The 24,195-nt window shown below is 41.0% G+C and overlaps 1 long non-coding RNA gene across 1 annotated transcript; it reads right to left on the reverse strand.

Moving 5' to 3' along the window:
• Positions 1 to 1,371: 1,371 nt before the first annotated feature.
• On the reverse strand, positions 1,372 to 10,286 carry LOC136872475 (uncharacterized). Its single transcript, XR_010859919.1, has 2 exons — positions 10,231 to 10,286; positions 1,372 to 1,584 (listed from the first exon to the last, which is right to left on the reverse strand). It is a non-coding gene; the product is annotated as an uncharacterized lncRNA (long non-coding RNA).
• Between the last annotated feature and the right edge of the window lie 13,909 nt (positions 10,287 to 24,195).

A 24,195-nucleotide genomic window follows, 5' to 3' on the forward strand; every position in this document is an offset into this window, starting at 1 on the left:
CGCCAGTGCTAACTAGCGGATATTTTACTTACTCTATGATCACGATCCTCAGAATTAAGGGAGGCTGGGACTGAGTTTTTGGCGGAAACAGTAAAAATCATCGATTTATCAATTTGTGCATATTATTGTACGCCGGACTCCTGCGGATCATTTGGCGGTGGTATTTTTCGGGTTCCGCCATATTTAAAGTACTAGCGTGACATTTAAATGTCCAGTTGAGTCCCCATCCACTAGCTTTTACTTACGAAAATGTGTTGTTTTTTTCATATATACATTTTCAAGTATTTAAAATGTTCCAGCTGAACCAATTTGGTTTCAAATTCCATGAGAATTTCATGGGTTGTTAACACCCGTATTGTCTTGATATTAACAGAAGGAATTTTTTATAATGTTAATACTTTAAAAGATAGTAGCCTTCAAAAGGGTATTTTTTTAGCATAATTTGAGAAAAACATAAACACATAAAACACATTTTTTCCTCACATTCATGGACTACATATGCAGACTTTCTCTCTGATGAAATCCTTTCCATACCTTGAAGTGCCTGTACACCAGTTTTCAATGTGATATTTGAAGTAACTGTTCAGCTGGAGCATTTTTTATGCTTACCGATTTTTAAAAATTTTAAATTGTAAGTGTTAATTTCTCAGAAAGTTCTGTTGCTATTTTCCTGAAAATTGGCAAATGGCCTTATTTCACCATTAGGAGACCACAAACCAAATTTCATTCAATTCTATCAATAATTAATATTTTTATAAATTCAGTCCTAACTTCCCTTAAGGGAGCGATGAGGGAGAAGTGAAGTCGTGGGGGATAAGTCGGGTGAATACACTAGGTGAGATGTCGAATCATAGATTATTCATCCACGCTTGGCAAGGAAGTTTGAGACATTAAGCTCACACACATGACATACCGGTACGTTAAAATCCTCCATCAAAATTCTATGAGAGCAATTGGTTATCGGTACCTAAGTAATATTAGCGACGTCCTCGTTCGTTTGACGACGATTGCAGTGAGCACACTGCGCTGCACAGTCAATAAAATCATCCGGTCACAAAGACAACTAGAGTGCTCATCATCGGCGAAGAATTCTCATCCCTTTTAATACTCTGGAACTAATTGAAAACTACGAGAACAATGCATCCCATCATCCTTCTTTTCCGGGATCCGAATAGTTTCATTTTTAACCGGTGAACATTGAAGTAGCGACGCTCGTAGACACGTTCTACTTGTTGTGTGCTAGACACTAGAACAGTTTATGAAATATCCTCAGCTTAGTTATAATAGACCTAATGAAGTCATTTTAGAGGTTTCTTTAGGGCTGATGACTAAAAATTAAATTTCCTTAAAAAAAGAACATCTTACAGACAATTATATTAGTCTATTAGTGTTTATTTATGCAGCTACATCATTACAAAGCAACATCACTGCCCAATTTTGGCAGGCACTAAACCCAGACTTTGCAAGGCGCTGTCAACCTTTCTTGGAGCCACCACTTCTCTTGCCTCCACCTCCACCTTTGCAAGGCAGAGCGTACCCTCCGACTATGATACTGCATGTAATGAAAAGTAGGAAATACAGGATCTGAAAGAGATACGTAGATATACTTTATTAACATTATTAATGCTTAGCTACAATTGAAATGGCCAAATGGCAATCTTAAAATTATGGTACGATGTAAATTTACATAGCTTGCAATACAAATTTTTAAACACATTAATGTTGTGGCTACTCCAACCACTACTCTTATACCTTCATCTCTTCTACACAATATAAATAACATTTGTTTGAGCGCCAGTTGCTTTTTTAAGAAAAACAACAAAATTCGGTAGAGCATACCTCTTATATCAATTATCTCAAGGCGTGAGGTGATAAACTCACATATCTGGCAATATACAGGGATATGGATCAGGACAATATTAAATTACTGTTGCATTTCCACAATTGAGGATTGTACATGGACCTGGAATCACTTATTATAATTAAATAAAACTGAGTTTATGACTATAATTTACGTCACAATGAACAATCATTGACGTCTTTTAATTTAACAAAAAAATATATATAGTGAGATTTGCGGTACTAATAAAAGGAAAACTTAATCTAAACAAAAAAAAAAGCTATTGGCATGAACTTGAAGTGAGATGTGATATCGCCGCTGATTACATTCTTCTTCATGTTATGAATGCATAACATGTCTGATGCTTTAATTACCTGATGTCTGCATACACCGCTGTTGAACTTGAAATTCCTGGGAAAACCTATGAGCTGAAGTCGGGAGCCGTCTGCTGTTATCTTCTTATATAACAAGGAGTTGGCCTACATACCATGTACGCGTGTAGGGAGCTCCAATGTAATTACGTCCACTCAATATATTATAAGTAATTGACAATATTATTGAAACATCTTGTGAAGTCCATCCTCACAAGAAGATGATGTTTCTTTATCAGCATAGTACCCGTCTCTGCTCGGATACAACCACCACTTGTAGACCTCCTCGATTATTACAAGACCTCTTGAAAACACAACTCTTAGCTCTGACCATCACTCTAAGACCACTTCTTCCATTTGATACATCTGACTGTTACATATGATCTGCACGATATGATCTGAATACCTCTCACCACCGTTGCATCGACTTTTATAACCTCGCGATGACGACTCATCTCCCTACTCTCTGTTCATCCCTTCCACTTCAACATACAGTAGCTGGCGAATACTGACACTTGGTCGCAATCACGTGCCCACGCACTGATGTCATCAGTCAAGTGTTGTCTAAGCGTGCCCAAGCGGATTGCAGATGACTAAGTTTCATGCGTCACCGGGAATTCTACTTGCACACAACATTCTCAGTTAAACATAGCCTCGATTGCAAAATACTATGCCAGCTCATCTAGCCAGAGTTACAAGCCATAGCATGACTATATGAAACCAACAAATCTCACTTACAGCAATACAGAATAATTACAAACAAATTTCACTTAACCTATGATTAAATACAATAATATGCGTGATGCCTAATTATAACAGTCTAAATGATGAGAAACAGAATATAAAATCTAATGAATCGGGTTAATAATAATAATAATAATAATAAATACTGAATGGAATCTGTAACCCTGTTGTACGGTTACAATGTGATCAATCATACATAGAAAAATGTTTTTAAAATGTATCTAGTATATAAATATTATTAGCGCGTCGGGAGCCCATTATTTTAAAATATTGTTCTAAGGGCCGAAACTTTATTTTACCCTCTCCTCTGGAAGCGGATGTGCCCACCGTGACCAAGCAGGAAATCTAAAAATGGCGCTCAACATGCTACTGGACGAGATGATAGTTATTATGGCCTCCACGACTGTGTGCTAGCATCATAATTTGATACCATCTAGGTTCTCTGAGTTCAATTTCACTCTACTAGATGGTAGAGAAACCAGAACTATGGTTGGTTACCTATTATTGCATAATTAATTTTTTGAAGTTAACAATTGTTCAACAATTGCTTTACGCCGCACCGACACAGATAAGTCTTATGGCGACCATTGGATAGGGAAGGGTTAGGAGTGCGAAGGAAGCGTCCGTGGCCTTAATTAAGGTATAATCCCAGCATTTGCCTGTGTGAAAATGGGAAACCACGCAAAACCATTTTCAGGGCTGTCGATAGTGGGGCTCGAACCCACTATCTACCGAGTGCAAGCTGATAGCTACGTGACCCAAACCGCGCGGCTCTGTTTCGGGTAAACAACCGTCCTTGGAATTCAGATAAAATGTGTTCAAAAATCAACATTACTGTCTGATTATAATGAAGAATAACAGTGTATCAACCTATTTATTGACGTTTTTAACCTACTTCAAACGTTGATATCATGCATGTATTACCTGCCAACACGATGTATACGTAGGCCTATACTCGTATACTCTTTCACAGGATTTTCTGAATATTCGCTTTCAAAGGCATGGTCATCCAGTGAAAGAAAGATGTCATCCCTTATACATCCTAAAACATTCATTTCAGTCTTCAATGTAAGGTATAAGAATCTCATTAAAGCCGACTGAGGAGAAAAACTGCGAAGCGCAAGTAAGCCAATCCACATTCATTTTTCATTGTTATGCAATGAATTATTATTAAGCTTGTTTGAATGACCCGTACGTTTCTACATCATGTACTACAATTTATCGCTACATAAATAAATACATTCACTGAAAAAAATTGCCTATTACCATCCAAAGTTGTCTCAGTCTTGAAGTATATTGTAGAATATTTTTTTTTTTGCTAGGGGCTTTACGTCGCACCGACACAGATAGGTCTTATGGCGACGATGGGATAGGAAAGGCCTAGGAGTTGGAAGGAAGCGGCCGTGGCCTTAATTAAGGTACAGCCCCAGCATTTGCCTGGTGTGAAAATGGGAAACCACGGAAAACCATCTTCAGGGCTGCCGATAGTGGGATTCCAACGTACTATCTCCGGGATGCAAGGTCACAGTCACGCGCCTCTACGCGCACGGCCAACTCGCCCGGTGTTGTAAAATAATCCTCTTAAAATTCATGCTACATTTTCACAGAAGATCATTTAAAGGATATTTCGTTTTATTTAGTCTGCTTAGTTTAAATCATCGTAGTTTCAATCAGTCCGTTTATTTTCTCTTACCTTCTACTGTCAGTTGTTTCAGTTAAAGATTTGTAAATAATTTAATTAATCACAATAGCTCCTTAACAAATTGTATGTCTATTTTTATTCCAATAAGCAAGCTCTGTCTTAATAAAGTGTTTCTGAGTATTACCTTGGACATGGCCGAGTAAAATGCGCAAAATTCTACAACTTGTAATAATAACGTATCGTGATGTTTGCAGTTCGTTCTTGTTTGCTCCATGTGGCAAGCACAACAATGTGTTTGACAGTATCATACAGACATTTTCAATGACAGTTGCGATGACGAAAGCTCTCTTTAGAGCTAATCAACTGAAATACCAGCGAACTGCACGAAACGGAATTCACTTAAGTACAGCCAGCAGCACATATTTTCTTTCCGCTTTTGCTAATTAACTTCATGAAAGTAACACACTAGAGACATATTTCTTTTTGCTATTAGCTTTACGTCGCATAGACACAGATAGGTCTTATGGCGACGATGGGATAGGAAAGGCCTAGGAGTTGCAAGGAAACGGACGTGACCTTCATTAAGGTACAGCCCCAGCATTTGCTTGGTGTGAAAATGGGAAACCACGGAAAATCATCTTCAGGGCTGCTGCCGGTGGGATTAGAAACCCAATATCTCCCAGATGCAAGCTCACAGCCGCGCGCCTCTAACCGCATGGCCACCTCGCCCGGTATATTAGAGACAACTTGAGAACAATCCTGTATAAATATAGAAACTTGATGAAGGGAGACGGATGATATTAAAGCTCAATAACGTAATGATAGTTCACCAATAGACACTGATTCAACGGATGTTAAACGATTTATTGCACTCATAATTGAAATACAAGTTCAACACACACACAACGGTTGCTCTGGTTTCAAAAGGAGAGAACAACGCGGCATGATGGCTTTTGTTCTGTAACTATGACACTGCCAAATTTAACTAAGAAACTTCGCATAACTTATATTGTACACTAGCTGTAGTACCCGGCGTTGCTCGGATAGTTTCTGAATATTTTACCTTTAAGATTTGCATTACCAGTTAGTTATGTGTGAAGTGAATTGTTATAGAATTCTTTTTTGGCTTGCAGATTGATATGTTACGATCTATTATCTAGTTTTAGAATTATTTACATGTGTTTGATTTCAAATTTTAGATTATTTAATTTTCGAGTAAAACTTCGTCCTTGTGGAAGCTCGAATCGACTGGGAAGTATTTGATCCTGTAAAAATTTAATAAGTGATAACTATATGTATTTAGCCGTCGCACTATAGATACGATGTACAGGATTTCACCTGTCAGTGATCTTGTTCCCCTCTCGCCCCCCCACCCCACCCCTAAGAGATAAAAAAATCTGAATTGTCACCATTCATCTCAGTGACCCCGAAAACTGTAGATTCTACACTGTTTTCGATTATTTTTATATCTCACTCTCCCCCTCACCCTCACCCCAAAGGGGGCTGAACATGAACTTTAAAAAATTCGGAGTGTCACTATTCATTTTAGCGACCACGAAAACTATGGATTCGATACTATTTTAGATTATTTTTATACCACCCCCTCGCCCCCTGCCCGTAAGGGTGCTAGGGGTGCCTTACCCCCACGCGGTTTGTCTCCTGATACTAACTGATAAGTGTACCAAGTTTGGTGAAATTGCTCCAGTGGTTTAGGAGGAGATGTGTCATTTACACACCCACCCACCCACACACACACACACACACACACACACACACACACATACATCCATTTTTATATATAGTAAGAAGAAGAAGATAAAAATTTTATATATTATTTTTATATCTCACCCTCTTCGTCCCCCACTTGGATTTGTAAAAAATCCGGAGTATTACTATTCATCTCAGAGACTCTCTATGGATTCGAAACTGTTTTTAATTATTTCTATATCTCACCCCCCCCCCCTTCACTCCCCATCTGAAAGGGGGCTGAACTTGGACTTTAAAAAATTCTGGAGTATTACTTTTCAACTCAGCGACCCCGAAAATGAATTCGACACTATTCTCGATTATTTTTATAACTAACTCCCCCTGATCCCCTCCCTTAAGGGCGCTAGGGATGGCTTACCCACACAGTGCTCGTCTCCCGATAGTAAGTAGTACGCGTACCAAGTTTGGTTGAAATTGCTGCAGTGGTTTAGGAGGAGATGTGTCATTTACACACACATCCATTTTTATATACAGTAAGATTTTTATACTTCACCCCCTTTCAATCCCCGCCCAAAGGAGTTCTATGAGTGCCTTACACAACAGTATTTTTTTTTTTCAGATAGTAAGTCTTATGTGTACCAATTTTGGTTGGCGGCTATGCCCAAACGTACGTGCATAATCTCGCTGCTCTAGAATCCTGGAGCTGATGTTGCCATGGTTACGGCAGTTCATTTCTTTTATCCGATTCCTAGAGCAGGGGTAGTGTGGTGCCAATATCTCCATACGGTTGGTTTTATGGCCTTAAAACATGGTTTTCGGGCCCGCAGGGCTTACCGAGTTTTGTTCTTTGCGTCAAGATGAAGAAAGTGAGCCTTGTCTCGTACTTATACAACAAATTCGACATTTTGCCTATATTAGCCTATTATTTTTATATCTCCCCCCACCCCCCACCTCGTGCCCCCACCTTGAATTGTTTTGAAAATAAAATACAGCCCATGTTACTCACTGGCAATGTAGCTTTCTATAGGTGAAGAAATTTTTTTAATCAGTTCAGTAGTTTTTTGAGTCTATCCGTTACAAACATACAGATTTTTCCTCTTTATATTAGTATAGATGAGGAGAGAAAAAAAAAGGAAAGACGGAATTAATGAAAGTAAATCAGAAGAAAGAAAGATGGATTTTAATAATGTTATTGGTTTTACGTCCACAAATTACTTCTACGGTTTTCGGAGACGTCCCTGTGCAGAAATTATGTCCCGCTGGAGTCCTTCACGAGCCAGAAAATCCATCGACAAGAAGCTGGCATATTTTAGCCAGGATCTATTCAGCGAACTTGGGTTCAAAAAGCCAGCGCTCTACCATCTGAGCCACTAATCAATCAATCAATCAATCAATCAATCAATCAATCAATCAATCAATCAATCAATCAATCAATCAATCAATCAATCAATCAATCAATCAATCAATCAATCAATCAATCAATCAATCAATCACCACTGATTTGCAGTTACGGCAGTCGCCCAAGTGGCAGATTCTCTATCTGTTGTTTACCTAGTCTTTTGAAAATAACTGTAAAGAATTTGGAAATTTATTAAACATCTCCTGTGGTAAGTTATTCCAATCCGTAACTCCTCTTCCGATAAACGAATATTTTTCCCATTTGTCCTCTTGAATTTCAACTTTATCTTCATATAGTGATCTTCCCTACTTCTAAAAACACCAATCAAACGTATTCGTTTACTAATGTCATTCCATGCCATCTCTCCTCTGACATCTCGGAACATACCACTTAGTCAAGCAGCTCTCCATTCGTGCAAACAGGAATCATGTAAGCACTTCAGATATGGTACTATAACTCAACCCATTAGCATTAGTATATCCCTAGAAATCGTATCAATTCCAGCTGCTTTTGCAGTTTCTCATCCCATCAAAAGAAGAAATAATGAGTGATGAGTGTATATACGGATAAATAATGGTGCCCTTAAAGGTAAACTAATTTCTTTAAAAATAACAAGAATAAAATGATAACGAAGAAAGACGTCCAACTCATCGAAAATGAATTTATCCGCAAAAGAAAGAGAAAAGCCTCGAAGGGCGTGAACGTGGAAAACTCACCAGACCTCACAAGCTTTTTTCTTTTGCTAGTGGCTTTACGTTGCACCGACACAGATATGTCTTATGGCGATGATGGGATAGGAAAGGCCTAGGAGTTGGAAGAGAGCGGCCGTGGCCTCAATTAAGGTACATCCCAGGATTGCCTGCTGTGAAAATGGGAAACCACGAAAAACCATCTCCAGGGCTGCCGACAGTGTGATTCGAACCCACTATCCCCCGCAAGCTTACAGCCGCGCGCTCCTAACCGCACGGCCAACTCGCCCGGTCCTCACAAGCTTGATGATGATGATGATGCTTGTTGTTTTAAGGGGCCTAACATCAAAGGTCATCGGCCCCTAATGGTACGAAATGAAAGAACAAAAATTGTAAAGGCATCCACTGACCAAAATAAAAATAAAATATGGCATGAAGAATGAATGGATGGACAGGAACCCAACAAAACACAAAACAAGCAAACAAAAACAAAAACCAGTGGATCGGATTCAATAGAGAACGAAAATAAAATTATTACCGACCAAGGAACCACTTATAAAGCACAATGATGCTTGGTGTCTAAAGGGGGTGCAAAATCCACGTCTAAGGCCCCACAGAATGGTACATGTCGCGAGTAAAATAGAACCATGGTATGTGTCATGTTGGGGTAGTAATCAGAAGTAGCGAAGACTCACGGTGTTCCACAAAAGATGGTACTACTCACAAGTACTGTACTTCGTACAGGTAACGCAGACCTATGGTGTTTCGCACACAATGGCGCCACTTACAGCCAACGCAAACCGATGAGTTTCCTCACCTAGGGTACTAGTCACGGGTGCCGGTCCCAAGGGCCCCGTGGTGTTCCGCACAGAGTGAGTACTAATCACAGGCAACGCAGACCCACGGTGTCGCTCATATAGTGGGACAACTCACAGGCTACGCCCAGACCCGCGGTGTTGCCCACATGGGTACAACGCACGGGTACTGGAATCCACCAGGCCAGGCTTTTTACTGCAACGAATCACAAACATATTTCGTACCATGTTAGTGATACTACTCGCAAGTACATGCAACCCATGGTGTTCCCCGCATGATGGTACGAATCAAGAGTAGTTTCATGGTTCTAATTCATTCATCCCTTGGTCGCCCCTTTTAGTCGCCTCGCACGACAGGCAGGGGATACCGTGGGTGTATTATTCGTCAGCCTCCCCCACCCACAGGGGGTGTGTGTTTGGTCCGCGAGAGGTATTTTATTTCCCTCAAGTCCGCCGGCAAGCCGGTTAGGACCCCCCTATCCGCCACCTGGGACGCGCCACGTGGGAGTATCACCTCTCCCCCTGCTACGCCTGCGTAGCAGGTTCGTGGCCTCACAAGCTTAATACAGTTGAGTTTGGAAGAGAGAGGTCAGGAGGAGGCCAGCATGAAATACAGCAAGTGGAATAATAATAATCATCAATCATCTCCGATATGCATTTCTATCGCCCATGTGGCAGATTCCTTCTCAATTGTTTACCCCTAGACTTTTCTTACTAACTGATTTCATAGAAGTTTGAAATTTATCGAACATCTCCCATTGTCAATTATTCCAGCCCTTAATTCCTATTCCTATAAACAAAAGCAATGATAGACTCAGCTAGAGGCCCGTGGTAATCAACTCACGCTCCCCAAGGGAAGTCACCTTTTTCAGTTTCCTCTTACGACAGGCAGGGAATACCGTACACTCTAGGGCCCTACTCACACAAAGCACTCTTTACTCCTGTACTACCGTACCAAAATCAACGAAATAAAACTTCCAATTCGCCAGAAGTTCTCCCATATCTCTAGATTATGAAACTTACCAGCAGTCTGGACATGGTGTGTATATTCCTGAAGAAGCTGGCGAAGAAACTGTGTTAATTGTCTCCTGTCGACTGTTTATAAAAGGAAGGTAATTAGATACTGACCTGTGCACGTATTTTCCCCTCATCTAAGTAAGTCATTTCCACATGCACCGTTGTGCATTGTGACGTCCACTGTAATTGACACCTTTGAAACAAAGAATGAAATTCCAACTGTTTTTTTTAAAGTTCTTTTTGTAGGAATTGACGTAAAAGTGAAGAGACGTAATGATTCAACATTCAGCTAAGAAGTTCTTCGTAATTCCGGCAGTTCAATTAATTTCCTTATTAAAGAAATGTTGTAAGCTGTTTGGCCGATGAAGACGACTTGGTCTTGAAGGTGGACTGTGCCTTGCAACCTAATACCGTCGGGATCGGAAAAGAACGGAAGTTGACCAATGGTTGATGATGATGATGCTTGCTGTTTTAAGGGGCCTAACATCAAAGGTCATCGGCCCCTGATGGTACGAAAGGAAAGAACAAAAATTGCAAAGGCATCCACTGACCAAAATAAAAATAAAATATGGCATGAAGAATGAATGGATGGACAGGAACTCAACAAAACACAAAACAAACAAACAAAAACCAGTGGATCGGACTCAATACAGATCGAAAATAACATTATTACCGACCAAGGAACCACTTATAAAGCACAATGATGCTTGGTGTCTAAAGGGGGTGCAAAATCCACGTCTAAGGCCCCACAGAATGGTACATGTCGCGAGTAAAATAGAACCATGGTATGTGTCTTGTTGGGGTATTAATCAGAAGTAGCGAAGACTCACGGTGTTCCACAAAAGATGGTACTACTCACAAGTATTGCAATACGTACAAGTAACGCAGACCTATGGTGTGTCTCACACAATGGCCCAACTCAGAGTCAACGCAAACCGAGAAGGTTCCCCACCTAGGTGTACTAAACACGGGCGCCGGTATTCCCGTGGTGTTCCTCACATAGTGGGTACCAATCACAGGCAACGCAGACCCACGGTGCTGCTCATATAGTGGTAGAACTCACAGGCTACGCCCAGACCCGCGGTGTTGCACACATGGGTACGACGCACGGGTACTGGAATCCACCAGGCCAGGCTTTTACTGCTACTAATCACAAACCTATTTCGTACCGAATTTAGTGGTACTACTCGCAAGTACAGGCAACCTATGGTGTTCCCCGCATGATGGTACGATTCAAAATTAGTTTCATGGTTCTAATTCAGTCAGCCCTTGGTCGCCCCTTTTAGTCGCCTCTTGCGACAGGCAGGGGATACCGCGGGTGTATTCTACATGTGCGTCCCCCACCCGCAGGGGGTAGTGTGTTTGGTCCGCGAGAGGTATTTTATTTCCCTCAAGTCCGCCGGCAAGCCGGTTAGGACCCCCCTATCCGCCACCTGGGACGCGCCACGTGGGAGTATCACCTCTCCCCCTGCTACACCTGCGTAGCAGGTTCGTGGAGTTGACCAATGGAGGCAGGATAGTATAGATGAAAATGAGGAAAATGGCAAAAGTAACTGGAAGCAATACCAGAACTCAGCTAAGGGCCCCTTGGTCGCCAACCCACGCTCCCAAGTTAAGAGCCCCTGATATCCATTTTATTCACCTCTTACGACAGGCACGGAATACCTTGGATGTTATTCTCCGTCACCATCCACTTAGACTTAGACTTAGTTTTTAAAGATTTAATGATACCACAGAACTAGCTGAAAACTGAGGATTGTGGAGGAGATTCGTTAATTCATAGATGCTTAAAGATTAAATGCTGACAGTTATTACAGTCTATGATTGTATATACACTGGGTTATCCTAAGCAGTAAAAACTTGGGTTCGAGTCCTCCTCAGAATGTTTTCACTGAAGAGGGCACAGAGTCGCACATGTCGCTAAGCCTACACCAAACATACGTAAATATTAATTCCTGATGGCAAAGTCGACTGCATACAAGGGTTAATTTATTTATCATAATGCAAAGGTATAAAAGGTGTAATAAAAAAGTATGCCCAAACTCGGGACACGTTCTTCACACGTAGAAGAAGAAAATGTTACATGTACATGGGTCCGGAAACGCTTTATTTTCATGTTAGAACTCATTTTCTATAGCTTTACATAGTACCTTAATCATGGGAAATACACAGGAATGGAACATAGAGCCTACTATCATACGATATGAAACTCATTCTTACACAAAATGCTCATAATGTCCTCCGTTACCATTGATGTATTCATCCGCGAATCCGGACTTCAACATTCAACAGCTATTTTCAGTCGATTATAGGAGTATATCGTTTCAGTAATATACATTTGCAGATAAAGTATAATATTATTTTTAAATATTCAGTATTTATAAACGATATCAATAAATTTCTAGAGTTCCTAAAATCAGTTTTATCCCTTTTGTATGTGTGTCTAAAACGGTGAGAGAATTTTGTATACGGTATTCGAAACTTCATGGCCTATGTCATGGAAATGTGCAGCAACTGCTGGTTTTTCATGCTTATTTAGCCAAAGTGCCGCCAGGTTTTATTGAAATTTGATGTCAAATCATCTTCCAGTTTGCCCAATGTAAAATAATTTTATATACAATTCCTTAGAAGCCGAGCTTCAACGGCGTGTCGAGTTATTTAATTCTTCTTCCGGATTGAACAGCCTTGTTGTTTTCTATACATTCCGTACAGTTTGCCGACGTTTCGAATTAAATTGCAGTAGTCTTTGTCAAAGGCGACTGAAATACCCACTTTTTAAAAGTTAGTTTTCATTTCCCACCCTGAGGGTGTGGTGCGGGCCACCTAGATGGCAACACACTCTCCCTGACCAAGAGATGCGGGTGGGTTTAGGACATGTGATGGAAAAGGGAGGTGGGTATAGGATGTGAAAAAAGAAGGCGGTGGTATGTGAACCCCTACTCGATCAGATGTTCAGTCTCCCAGGCAGCAATCAAACTTCGGAAGAAGAACTAGATAAAATATATACAGTTTGTTTTAATTTATCTATATATTCCTGAGAAGATATAGGCCCTATACACACCTGCAGTTGACCCAATAGATTCATAATGCACATGAAAATCTACAGCCTGTTTCCAGTCATCCGACCGGGTCAGGAATGGAATGAATGGCGCCCCATCTAGCGGCGAGGATAGTCATTGTGTCGACTGCCAAAGCCTGTCGCACTCCTCTGGGGCAATGATTAATGTCCGCCAGATGAAATGAAATGATATTGAAGAGTCTTTGCTGGAATGAAAGACGACAGGAAAATCCGGAACACCCGGAGAAAAACCTGCCCTACCTCCGCTTTGACCAGCACAAATCTCACCACGGAACCCAGCGGTGAAAAATCTGCGCGCTGCCTTCTGAGCCACGGAGGCTCATAAGGCACATAGCCCCTACTCTTCAATTAAATAGTATAATATTGTTTGAAAACAATTGTTTATCAAATGGAGCAGGAATTAAATGTCACAATTTCACTACCTGATGGATCGGTATCTATATATATAAAATAAGAGTTTTGTCTGTACATTGCCCAGAATTTGAAAAAAATGGTATGTCTGTATCGTTCATGTCCACAGTAACAAGGAAACGCATTTATTTTATTTTCCGTAATGTCTGTCTGTCTGTCTGTCTGGCCGTCTGTCCGTCCGTCCGTCTGTCTGCCTGTATGTATGCACACGCATCACTTGAAAACGGCTTAAGAGAATTTAATGAAACTCGGTATGTAAAGTCGGAGGACGAGCCACTACAATCTAGGCTATAAATCATTTTATTCACGCTGAGTGAAATGGTAGTTTAAGGGAAGGCCTAAAATTCAATTCTCAAATATTTATATTTTAAGTGGTCCTGTCGATAAATACTACATAACTAAAGTTACATAGAATTCAATTTCCGATCATTTATGTCTTATACAATTTTACCGTACCGGCTATGATAACACTGATATTCATGAATTTCGATTTTTGTTGCTAAGTCCACATCAACGCCGAGCCACGAGAAAATGGGTGAACAGAATTGAATAAAAAGCGGTATATAGACTCGAGGAAGAAAAAAAACTGTAGTCTAAGCTATAAACAATTTTACTGAACCTGGGTGAAATGGTAGTTTACGGGTAGGCGTCTAAAATTCAATTTTTAAATACCTCCGTTATTGCTCCTATAGAAAAGTACTACATAACAAAAGTTACAGAGAATACAATTTCCGATCATTTATGTTTTATTCAGTTTTACGGTACCGACTGTGATAAGAGTAGTATTTCAGAGGCGGAAGAAAACTAAATGCGAAGGCCTACAATATGGAAAGCGCATAACATTGATCAACAATAACATTACTTTGACTGTGTATGTTGTGATGTTCTTTGCCTCTTATCGTGCCCTCAACTCTGATAGATGGGATTACTGTTGCGTACCGAGTATAACAGCCTGACTCAATATTGGCGGGAAAGAGCTGGGGAGTTAAAAAAATCTGTTTTCTTTAGCATGCCATTCCTCTGGTTCAAACATTGTCTGATACTGCTGGTACGTAACGCACTGGTTCATCAGAATTCCAACTATTCACTCCCTACTCTGACGCGCTGTTTTGAATGAGCAGTGTGCAGATTTGGCAGAGGCTCACTTAGTAGTATGACCTGGTCTAGAATTACAATTTAAGCCTATTCCAAATTACAGCACTACAATTCATTAATAACTCAAAATTCAACCCTGAAAAGAGACGTTACTTAAGAAAAGCGTCTTCCTCTTCGCTTTTATTAAATTCTACATTCATTCTGTTCGAAATTAGCAGTGAAGAGGGGTTTTCTCCTCTGGCTTGGAGGAAAAATTTGCCTCCAAGTCAGATAGATTTTTCCGCCATCAGTGTAGTGAAATGAGATTTTCCGACTCATCGGGTACTGCTAGGAAAGAGATTAGTAAAAGGGCATAGATTTGTCCACCTGGAACTCCCCGCTATTCGACCCCCCCCCCCCGACGAAAAATGACGAAGAGTGTTCACGGATCAAGGCTGTTTACGGGTAGGCGCCTGTCTGTCTGTCTGGCCGTCTGTCCGTCTGTCCGTCCGTCCGTCCGTCTGTCTGTATGTATGCACACGCATCACTTGAAAACGGCTTAAGAGAATTTAATGAAACTCGGTATGTAAAGTCGGGGGACGAGCCACTACAATCTAGGCTATAAATCATTTTATTCACGCTGAGTGAAATGGTAGTTTAAGGGAAGGCCTAAAATTCAATTCTCAAATATTTATATTTTAAGTGGTCCTGTCGATAAATACTACATAACTAAAGTTACATAGAATTCAATTTTCGATCATTTATGTCTTATACAATTTTACCGTACCGGCTATGATAACACTGATATTCATGAAACTTTCTGAAACTTTGGACTGTTAGATCGGCAGCGTAGTACTGTTCGTTAAAAGTGAGAAAATGTGTTGTTTTTCATTTGATCGAGTATTTCATATTGCTTTTAATCGCGCCATTCCTACTGACGTCATTGTAATGACCTATGTTCATTTCACTTGGAAAAACCACTAAGGCAGTCTTTCTGAGAATGTAAAAAAGCAGGTGGAGAGTGAGTGTCTGCCATTATAATGAAAACTCCCCAACCTGATTGTGACAGAGTAGGCAAGCACACCTACCATCACAATGAAAATTCCCTAACCCAGTTTTCATATGAGAAAAGACGTTTGGTGACTTCCCCGTCGCGTTTCTAGGGTGACGTTGCTATGCAATATAATACCATCTTGCTCACAAGGTGTACACTACGTAACATAGAATGCTGTATACAATGTAGGATTCCGCAGGGAAGCACGGGTACATCAGCTAGTAAGCTATAAAACGCGTTGCGCAAAGCAAATTAATAAACATTTGAGTGATAACATTTTAATTATTTAATAACGAAAAGTATTCCCACTTCTGGAGCAGCGCATGTCCCTGAGGCTCACCCAGTCTACACCAAAAATGAGCACTAGGTTAATTTCTGAGGGCGAATGGGGCTAGACATAGAGATAACCACTCTACCCCACATAGTGTCAGTTGTTGAACATTTTACCTTGTACTCCTCCAAGGACCTTCATGGCCTCTGCAGGGAAACAACCCCCCTGTGGCTGGAGGCGGTGCAATATACCCACGGTATTACCTGGTTGTGGTAGCTCGTTGGGTGAATGGTCAGCGTACTGACCTTTGATTCAGAGGGTCCCGGGTTCGATTCCCGGCCGGGTCGGGAATTTTAATCGCTTCCGATTACTTCTTCTGCCTCCTCATCATATTCAGAAACAATACCACACTACCAATCACCACAACAACACGCAATAGTGATTACATCCCTCCATATAGGCTCGGCGTCAGGAAGGGAATCCGACCGTAAAACAGGGCCAATTCCACATGTGCGGCGCAGTTCGCACACGCAATCCCACAGGTGTGGGAAAAGCGGTATTAAAAGAAGAAGAAGAAGAAGAAGAAGAAGATTTCCTGGTTGTCGTAAGATATGACTTTTACAGTGGTAAACCCCCCTGGCGTTTAACTTGTGAGGCTTGTAAAGTAAGTAAGTAAGTAAGTAAGTAAGTAAGTAAGTAATTCGTCTTTATTCGTGGCGAAGTTAGGGCTCAAGGCCCTCTCTTACACTTAACCACAATATTTAAAATAATTAACATACATACATTATAATATTTAAATACAACAATATTTTTAAAATAATATACAGTAGTACTAATAGAAAATGTGGAGATTGTAATAAAAACCATTATAGAATGTACAACACGACAATGTAAATGTACATGATAATAATAAATATAAAACTAACACTAGTGTTAAATAAGAGACTTAAACCCAGTAAAAACCTATAACTAGCGAATATAATTCTACTTTTTATGAAAATATGCTCATTCACGCACTCATTCACACTACACACATCGAAAAGTCAGCCAGAAGTATTCAGAAAGTGATTTCGGCAATCCATCTTAAATCTCCTACGAGAACGCAAATCCCTAATGGTAGCAGGTAGGGTTTTCCATAGCCTCGCGGCAGTGACTACAAAGGAGCGGTTGTAGGTCCTGGAGTGACTGAGAGATATTGTTAAACAGGAGCCAGATCGTGTATCGTGGTTATGATAGGAGGAGAACCGAGCTCGATAGCTGCAGTCGCTTAAGTGCGGCCAGTATCCAGTATTCGGGAGATAGTAGGTTCGAACCCCACTGTCGGCAGCCCTGAAAATGGTTTTCCGTGGTTTCCCATTTTCACACCAGGCAAATGCTGGGGCTGTACCTTACAGTAATTAAGGCCACAGCCGCTTCCTTCCAACTCCTAGCCCTTCCCTGTCCCATCGTCGCCATAAGACCTATCTGTGTCGGTGCGACCTAAAACAACTAGCAAAGCTAGATAGGAGGAGAGGTAATTAAATTTTGAAGAGAGATAATTTGGTACACCTGTGTTTAGAACTCCATGCAGAAGGGACAACATGTGGAGACTGCGACGCTCATGAACACGAAGCCATGACAACTCCCTGTAATAAGGTGAAATGCGAGAACCATATCGCAGCTTAAATATGAATCGAATACAGATGTTTAAACTCCGTTCAAGCATCTTGTTACTGTCATGAGATATGTCCGTAAGTACAGTGTCGCAGTAGTCTAGGATTGGTAAGATTAAGGATTTTACCAGTTGTATTTTGAGATGTTTTGGAAATATAGTAGAGTAGCGTTTGAGAGGAAAAAGGGATTTCTGCACTTTACGGCATGTATGTGTCACTTGTTCAGTCCAATTTAGTGTCTCAGTCATTATAACGCCTAAGTTTCTTACTGACGTACAATAGGGCACGACAATATTATTTAAAATAATTGGGGGTACATGTCTACTTTTTAACAAGTTAAGGTTTCTTTTGGAACCAAATATAATAGCCTGAGTTTTGTTAGGATTTATTAACAAAATGTTATTTTTCGCATAGTCATTCAGTCGTCGTAAGTCAAAATTTACTCTGTCAATGGCTACACCTATGTCTTGTGGATATGAATGATAATAAATCTGAAGATCATCTGCATAGATATGGTACTTGCTATATTTCAATGCGTCCCCTATGTCGTTCACACTAACAACAAATAAAAGTGGGCCCAAAACCGACCCCTGCGGGACACCTATTGACTTCTTGTGCCATCCTGAGTACATTGTTCCCACTGATACTCGTTGCCGACGGTCAGTGAGGTAGGAGCTAAAAAATTTAAGAGATGTCATATTAAAGTTGAGACTTCGGAGTTTCAGCAGTAGTAATCCGGGGCTAAGTGTGTCAAAGGCGCTGCTTAGGTCTAGTATTGTTGCTACAGTCACATATCGTTGGTCTATCGCTTGTCTGATATCGTCCGTAACTCGCAGTAATGCTGTCGCGGTACTATGTCCTTTTTTAAAGCCGGATTGAAAAGGATCAAGGAGGGAATTTTGGGTCAGGTATACAGTGATTTGTGCATGAATCAGGCGTTCGAGTGCTTTTGCGAGGGGTGGCAGGATGGACACAGGGCGGTAATCTGATGGAGAATCCAAGGTATTGTTTTTCGGGATAGGCCTTATTAGTGCGACTTTCCAAACGTTCGGGAATACTCCATTGGTCAGGCAGTAGTTGAATATGTGAGTCAGTATTGGTAGTACAGCCCCAATGATGTTTTTAATTAATTTTATCGAGATACCGTCATTACCTGTCGCATCAGAAGTGATAGACTACAGCACACGTTTAACATCATTTGCGCTAACGGCGTGGAAAGAGAACTGGTCGCGTTCGGAACGGCATGCTAAGTTTGTGGGATTAGCCGGTAATGGAACTGGTCCGACTTTAGGCTGAGAAAAGTAATCATTTAATGTATCTAGAGATATGGTGGGAATGTGCTCTTCTACGACTTTGCCTATGCCAAAAGATCGTAACTTCTTCCAGGTTTGGTTTAAATTATTATTTCCCGCTAACTGTTGAAAGTAGTGGCATTTACTGTTCCTAATTAGCTGTTTAACTTTGTTTCTAAGTATCCTGTATTGCTCAAAGTCATCTTTGTCACGTGTTCGTCTGAATTGTCTGTACCAACGGTCACGGCTGGCCATAACAGATCTTATCTCGGTCGTCAGCCAGGGAGAAGGGGGGCGGGTAAATCTTACCTGCCTTTCCGGAGCATGTTTGTCATACAAGTTCAGCACTAATGAGTTGAATCTGTTAACCTTTGAGTCAATGTCATGAAAATTACGTATGTCATCCCACGGTAAGTTATATGCGCCATTGCGTAGGTCATCTAATTCAATATGTTTTAAGTCTCTTAAAATAACGTAGCGTGCTTTATACTTCGGTCCTCGGATAGAGTAACATAAGTACAATAAGTCGTGAGTTGAAATCCCAGGGGCTGGTATATGTCCGTGCTTAATGACTTTCTTGGGTTGATTTGAAATTATAAGGTCAATTAAAGTGTGAGTTGAGTGGTCAGGGTAGTAGACGTGGTTCGTAGCGTTAAGTGGTAGGATTTCCATGTTAAGAGTATGGAGTATGTGACACAACTTATCCGATTCACTGGTTTGTTTTAACAAGTCAGTATTAAAATCCCCCATGACTACAATATCTTCGTAGACCGAGATAAGATCAGTTAAAGCTGCTTCGAATTCCTCCATTTGTCTAATATTAGGTGGCTTATATACAATTCCTATTATTATTTTCTTATTACAGTCGAGTCCAACAAACATATACTCAGGTCGCAGGGGGAGGCTTGGGTCTGAGCTGCAGATAATCTTACATTTTAAATCATTCCTGCAGTAAAAGGCTACTCCACCACCTCGTCTGTCAGTACGGTCATGTCGTAAGAGCGAGTATCCGTCGATATTTACAGCACATGACGGCAAATCTCCACGTAACCAGCTTTCTGATATGCCAATACAATGCACCTTATTATTTTCGAAAATTGCCTGTAGTTCCTCTAGGTGAGCTGCAATGGATAGTGAATTTAGGTGACAACACGAGAGAGCTCTCGGGTGATTCATCAGCTGCCGCCTCAGAATGGATCCCGTTGCTTCAGAGTATGGGAGGGGTGAGGGTTGAGTTAAGAAGGGAGGCGACGAATGCGGGTCGTTGACACAAGGGATAGATTCGTCTACCAACATAACAGGAAAACTAATAGTAGGTACATGAAATAAGATGAGCTTACCTGAGAACAGCACTGAATACATCCACTGACTATTACATGCACACACTCACTCACACACAAACGTAAACTACTGAAAACACACATAATAAAACTGAACAGTCCACTCGTTCATCCTACACAGCTGAGGCATTTAGTTGCGCAATCGTGCATATTTGAAACTTTGTGTTATCTTTCAAAACACATATTCTTCCGTCTTGAGTCCAACAGTTTCTTGGTCCCCAAAAGTCCCTGGCACGATTTAATATACTTTTCCTCACACTTGTGAGGGACTCTGTGAGAAGAAGTCCACTCCCCTTGAGTGCACGCTTGGCTCGCCACACACGATCTCGATCGTGATAGCGCAGGAATTTAATTATAATCGGGCGACTTCCTTGCGCAACCACGTGTGCAGATGTCCGGCTTCGGCGCCCCAGCCGGTGACAGCGGTCAACGTCACTCATTGAGAGTTCAATCGATAATTTATTTTTTATTATATCCAAAGACTTATTATACACATCTTCACACGGTTCTTCCGGGACGCCGTGTAGCAGTAGGCAATTTCGGCGACTACATTGCTCTGCCTCATCTAACGCCTCATCCTGTTTCTGAATTTTGTCCTCAATCGCGCTTAGTTGTTTCTTCAGGTCACCAATTGCTGTTGTTACTTGCGACTTGAATGCCTGGAAATCGCCGTCCAGCGTTTGAAGCACAGTCGGAGGGTTGGCAGCACTTAGAGCGGAGTCCAAGCGAGCTTGAAAGTCCTTCATCACTTCTTCAAATTCACTAATTTTCCTAGTTGCTTCTTTCAGAGCCATGTCGGGAGTGTAAAACTGAGACTTGTCAATTTCTGTTCCACAACTATGCACAGATCAAACGCTTTCTGCAACTTATTATGAGAATCGAGTACGATGTTTACGGACCGAAATTACTCATCACACTAGTCGCCATCTTGCCACAGATCAGTAGATCCAATTCACAATGTCTAAATTACTGGAATTATGCTTGTACCTCTACGACGCAAGTTCAAATCTTGCGCCAATTGAAACTCCTCTACAGGAGAAACTCTGAACTTTAAAAACGGAATCAACTCAACTGTTTATCAGAAGATGTCACTGGGTGTGTTTGAAGTGCTTTTGTTGATCAAGAAGTGTGGACATTCTCTAACAGATGTCTCTACTAAAATACTATGATACTGCACTCTGGTGCGAAGGAATGAACTTTCTTGGAGAAATTTTGTATTCATAAGTTTTGTCTTTACTAAATTTTGTTCTTTCATTTGAGGGTTGACAGTATTAAGCTTTCTTTCCGCCTGTTTTGAATTTAACCAATCCTAAATTTCTGTAATTAATTTTCCACCAATAAGGCGTTTCTTCATAGATTTGTGTGTAATTTTGCTGTTAGCCAATAAACTTTTGTGGGCGGGTCTTAATCATTCATGAAAGGTCTCGAATTTTCCGCAAGGGTATCAAAACTGCTGATTTTCTTGTATCCGGGCCACTTCAATAACATCTAGCTTAGCGTGTGGATATGTAGCAGGGGGGCGAGAAGCGCCTCTTTCTTCGGGCAACAGATCTTCAACAAGGTAATGGTCATTTAACATCGTTTCTTGCTAGCTCAGCAGTATAACTCGCGGGGAAGGTTCGAAAGCTTTAATATGTAACCAACCTTTTTAAAATGTAAATCCCATTTCAGTCTATGTAAAAACTACAAACCTCTTTAACTGTAAAGCGCGGATAGAGAGTGCTTTACCCTCTCGAGTTCCCCTTCATTTTGAAGTTGAGGTGACTACGTTTTCATAACTGTTTCTTCTCTTCCTTAATGTATTAAAGTTTTCTCATACGAGTCACCTCCCTAGCTTAGGATTAGCCCTGTAATCGACCTAGCGCCACTTAGGTTTTAAAATGTGTATTTAGGAGTGCTAATTCACGCCTTTATCCCTTTTGCGTTTTGGGCCATTTAAATTAACCTAGTATTTGCCCACTAAGGCCCAGTAGATTGGGTACGAGATACCCCTGTTTCTTTTTAAGTTGTGCCTTGATGGCAGTTTAGTGTAATAGTCTGTTATTGCCTTTATAGGCTCGAAAGATGGAGAGCGGGTCAGCTCTTTATGGTGTTGTGGTAAAAGTGCCTTAGAGAGACTTGAGTTGTGAAGTTGGGAGCAAGTGCTCCATGTAATGAGGGGCTTTCTGCCCTTTGGTAATTTGTGGTTGTGAGCTAAGAGCTCAGACTTTGGGGCTCGTAGCCCAGATTTTGTAATATCCTATTCACTTGTGCTTTTGCTTGTAAAGTTGCATTGTACCTGATTTTTTTTTGTTATTTCACCTAGTGAAAATTGTTAAATCTTGTTATCAGTTGAAAATATAACCTTTATTTAAATTTTAAAATTCATCTTTCGGACTTGTAGTTAGTCCCATTCCAGCCCGCACCTTCTTTCACCTCTGCTGATCCACCAAAACCTCGGATCAAGTGATAGCAGAGCGTGGTTGAATGGGTCTCATTTAGCCCCTTTTGACGGCTAAACATTGCTTTGCTTTTGAACTTTAACCATTTTCTCAGTAGCTGGACTTTTTCGATTTTTCTCCATCCCGGCTATTTGCGCAAGGAGGAATTGATCTATGAATTAACAATTAGAAATATTCAATCTGGAAGCACGGTTGCGGTAGATACCAATAAGCTTAAAGATTCCCTTGACTTGCCTATTACCATCCCAACTTTGGGAGAGAAAGATATTGACGATGCTCTCTCCATGATCACTGATAATGCTACTGAGCTAGCATCTGTAGTTAGTTTTTTGAAGAGGATGATCCATCACCTAATCAACTCAAACGTGTACAAGCTAGATTGTACCATTTTTCCAATAGAGTTAGTGATCTATTGTCTCTTAAGTTGAGTGACATTCAAGGGAAAGAGGCTAGTGCTCTTCTCGAAAACCTTTTCAAATTGTCCAGTAAGGTTATCCTATTGTTAACTGGGGCAGTCCCTCCCAAAACCGACCAACCCGCTACGGTGAACGTAGTTAGCGAGGAGGATTCTCCCATGGGAGAAGAAAGTAGGAAATTTGTAGGAGCCCAACAAAATTCTGCCCCATTAGAAAACGAATCTGAACGTCGTACCTCGTTGAATAATGCACCTTCTGAAACAGCTTCTCCGCCACTTAGGCCTCTACCTACTATGTCACCTGGCTTCAGCAGTTTGCCCCATCCTTTAGCAATGTTGCTCAGAGGTATTTCTAAGTTCTCCGCCAATTCCACCAGTGATGTTATTGCCTTTCTATGATTTTTCGTTGAGTTTCAGGATCATGCTCTTGTTTTTTCTCTTTCTCCGTGTCAAATGCTTCAAATTATTTACCCTTATTCCATTGGTGTCCTCTCAGACAAGATAGTTAGATCAATTGCTGAACAATCATCCATAGAAGACTTCCATGCCCATCTGTTAGCTAATTTTATTCCGGCCCGAGCTAGGTTATCGCTAAGTCAAAAGTACTACCACCGAGTACAGCGTCTGGATGAAAACCTTGCAGACTTCATTCAAGATATTAAATTCTATCCTATGGTATTTGCTCTTCACTTCCCTGAAGATCAAATTGTACAAGCCATTGTGGAAGGCATTTCCCCATCATACAGGTCATATTTGTGCTTTGCGTCGCGTCCTCAAACTTTTGTCGAGTTAGAGGCTATGGCTGTATCAGCCGAAGGGGTTAGATATGCTGACACATTACGGGTCGCAAAGGAGCCCCCTTCGACCTCTAGTAATTTTCGGCCTCCACCTCGCCGACCCGTCACACCCCGTAAATGTTATGCTTGCGGATCGCCTGACCAT

Source organism: Anabrus simplex, chromosome 4, assembly GCF_040414725.1.
Source record: "Anabrus simplex isolate iqAnaSimp1 chromosome 4, ASM4041472v1, whole genome shotgun sequence".
In the NCBI taxonomy this organism is placed as follows: domain Eukaryota; kingdom Metazoa; phylum Arthropoda; class Insecta; order Orthoptera; family Tettigoniidae; genus Anabrus; species Anabrus simplex.